We start from the raw sequence: 3,482 nt of genomic DNA, 5'->3' as shown, positions 1-3,482 counted from the left end.
TTTTAAAATTATATAATGGATTCAATATGTTATTTTCAAAGATATCTTCTTTGTGTTTCTTACTGAACTTCTTTCTCTTTTTTGCTATAAATTTTTAAAAATGCCTCTTTGATCCTCATTTTTTTTAGTTTTTTTTTCTATAACTCCCTCTTCTGAAAGCTAAATTACATCTTTGTATCAAATATACATTTTCTTTCTTTCTTTTTTGAGTATTTGGATTGTTTTGTCAATGTCTTAGTTATTGCCTTTTTCCTAATAAAAATTAGGCTATGAAAATAAAGTATAAGGTAGTGGAAAAATAAGTGAAAATAAAATTTATATATATATTACATATATATATATATTATTGTTTGGTTTTATTTCATAATCATAAATTTAACTCTGTTGTCTAACCAGACTTATGGAAGGAGAAGGAAATGAAATTCAAAGAGAATTGTAACAAGTGAGAGCACAAGGATTATCGGATGTAAGAGCAGATGAGGTTCAGGGGTGTTCTCTCCAGCTACAGAGGAATGGTTTGATGGTTAAGACAAAAAACAAAACAAAAAAACTTATGAGTTGTCCACAGTCAACAATGATGATCTTCTTGCTGGTCTTGCCATCTGCAGAACCAAAATGCTCCATGGCTTGCATAATGTTCATGCCTTCTTTCACTTGGCCTAAGACCACATAATTGCCATCCAACCAATCAGTCTTAGCAGTACAGATGAAAAACCGGGAACTATTTGTGTTAGATCCAGCATTTGCCATGGACAAGATGCCAGGACCAGTATGCTTCAGGATGAAGTTCTTATCAGCAAATTTCTCCCCATAGATAGACTTGCCACCAGCATCATTATGGTGTGTGAAGTCACCACCCTGGCACATGAACCCAGGAATGATTCTGTGGAAGCAGGATCTCTTGTAACCAAATCCCTTCTCTCCAGTGCTCAGGGTATGGAAATTTTCTGCTGTCTTTGGAACCTTATTTGCAAACAACTTGAAAGTAATCTAGCCCAGGGGCTCATTATCAATGGCGATGTTGAAATACAAGCTGGGGTTGGCCAAGGCTATGGATGCCTGGGCTGGGCGCGACGGAGGAGGCAGAGGCTGTTGGGATCGATGTTTGGCATTTGGGACAAAGATGAGGACTTCCAGTAGCAGCAAATGCAAAGCGGCTAAATTTGTTTGTTTTTCACAATAATATTTTATTTTTCTAATTACATGTAAAGATAGTTTTCAACATTCATTTTTGTAAGATTTGAATTCCAAATTTTTTCTGTCTTCCTTCCTTACCTTCTCTGTCCCCAAGGCTAGTTGCCTTGCATTCTGATATAAGTTATACATATACAATCATTTAAAACATACATCTATATTAAATATGCATTTTCAAACAAAATAAAAGCTTACATTGGCCATGTCTGAAATATATATATATACTGTTTTATACCTTAAGTTCATTTGTCACAAGAAGCTTAGCTTATTTGATCACTTTGTTGTTGTTGAATCCAGCTTTGTTGTTCTAGTGATTTCAAAGTTGTCTTTCTTTATAATGCTGTTATTATATAAAGCATTCTCTTGATTTTTATTGCTTTATTAGTTCATATAAGAATTCCTGGGTTTTAGAGGGATTTTTTGAAACTATCATGTATTATGATCTACTCTTTTAAAAACACAAAGTGTGTGGTTTTTTAAATTTATAATTTTATTATTGTTGAGGTAACCAAGAGTGGGACCTCCTTATTATCTCAAGAATTTTCAGATGCTTCAACTTTTTTTGGATCTTGGCCTCCATTTTGGATATGGCAAAACCAAACTCCAATCAAAGCTGATTATATTTCTTGTTTCATTTCATCCATTCTTCAGCCAAGAAAAAGTTGAACTTTATACTCTTGATGTTGACCTTCTGATGCTGGACCACAGTTTGGATTTTGAATTTCAGCTTATTTGCAAAAACTTTGTTGGAGTGAGGCATTAGTTTCATATTAAAATTAAAAATACTATACCCAGGAAGGGTAACTTGCAGATTGCTTGGCAATAGGCACTTGCATATTATTTAATTGACAGATTGTCATTCAGGTCCATATAGAGCTTGATCTCTAAGGTTTTCTAGAATTTAGTAATTATGGAGATCAAAACAAATCTCAGACATCCTTGGATTAATTCTTTTTTTATTATTATTATACCTTTTTATTGACAAAACATATGCATGGGTAATTTTTTAACATTGAACTTTGCAAAAACATTTATATCACAATTTACTTAGCCATTCTCCAATTGATGGGCATCCATTTAATTTCTAGTTTCTAGCCACTATGAAAAGGGCTGCCACATACATTATTGTACATACAGATCCCTTTCCCTTCTTTAATATCTCTTTGGGATATAAGCCCAGTATAACACTGCTAGATAAAAGGGTATGCACAGCTTGACAACTTTTTGAGCATAGTTCCAAATTGCTCTCCAGAATGGATGGATCTGTTCACAACTCCACCAACAATGCATCAATGTCCTAGTTTCCCCACATCCCCTCCAACATCTTTTCCTGTCATCTTAGCCAATCTGAGAGGTGTGTAGTGTTATCTCAGAGTTGTCTTAATTTGCATTTCTCTTTTCAATAATGATTTGGAACACCTTTTCATATGGATAGAAATAGTTTCAATTTCATCATCTGAAAATTGTCTGTTCATATCCTTTGACCATTTATCAATTGAAGAATGGCTTGATTTCTTATAAATTTGAGTCAATTCTCTGTATATTTTGGAAATGAGGCCTTTATCAGAACCTTTAATTGTAAAGTTTTCCCAGTTTATTGGTTCCCTTCTAATCTTGTCTGCATTAGTTTTGTTTGTACAAAAACTTTTCAATTTGATATAATCAAAATTTTCTATTTTGTGATCAATAATGATTTCTAGTTCTTCTTTGGTCATAAATTCCTTCCTCCTCCACAGATCTGAGAGGTAAACTACCCTATATGCCTCTAACTTATTTATAATCTCATTCTTTATGCCTAGATCATGAACCCATTTTGATCTTATCTTGGTGTACGGTGTTAAGTGTGGGTCAATGCCTAGTTTCTGCCATATTAATTTCCAATTTTCCCAGCAGTTTTTGTCAAATAGTACATTCTTATCCCAAAAGTTGGGATTCTTGACATTTTTCCAAGGGGTGAAATTTCCTGAAAAGTCTTATAAAAAAGCAGTACTTGAGTGAGGAAGACTAACACAGAAAAGAAACAAACACCTTACAGGCACAATTTTTAGAATAAGCAAAAAAGAGGTAAGTAGGGGAAGGCAAGTCTCATCCCTTTTAACAGTTCAATTCATGGCATCCATGCTAGGCCCAGCATATAGGAGTCCCTGAAAAAGGTGCAGCATAAAGGTGGAAGAAGAAGAGGAATTAGCTGAATCTCATGAGTTTTAAAGATTCAGGCAGACAGTTAAAGGGGAGTACCCTTACCCTAGGTAGTAAGAAAGGCAGCATGCTCCACATTAGGTAAATAG

The 3,482-nt window shown here is 34.2% G+C and overlaps 1 pseudogene; it reads right to left on the bottom strand.

The window, feature by feature from the left end:
* Positions 1–483: 483 nt before the first annotated feature.
* On the bottom strand, positions 484–1,954 carry LOC141549705 (peptidyl-prolyl cis-trans isomerase A pseudogene; annotated as a pseudogene).
* Positions 1,955–3,482: the final 1,528 nt, after the last annotated feature.

The sequence above is a fragment of the Sminthopsis crassicaudata genome, chromosome 1 (genome assembly GCF_048593235.1).
Source record: "Sminthopsis crassicaudata isolate SCR6 chromosome 1, ASM4859323v1, whole genome shotgun sequence".
In the NCBI taxonomy this organism is placed as follows: domain Eukaryota; kingdom Metazoa; phylum Chordata; class Mammalia; order Dasyuromorphia; family Dasyuridae; genus Sminthopsis; species Sminthopsis crassicaudata.
Note: the sequence above shows the minus strand (reverse complement) of the source record. Positions and strands in the feature narration are given on the sequence as shown.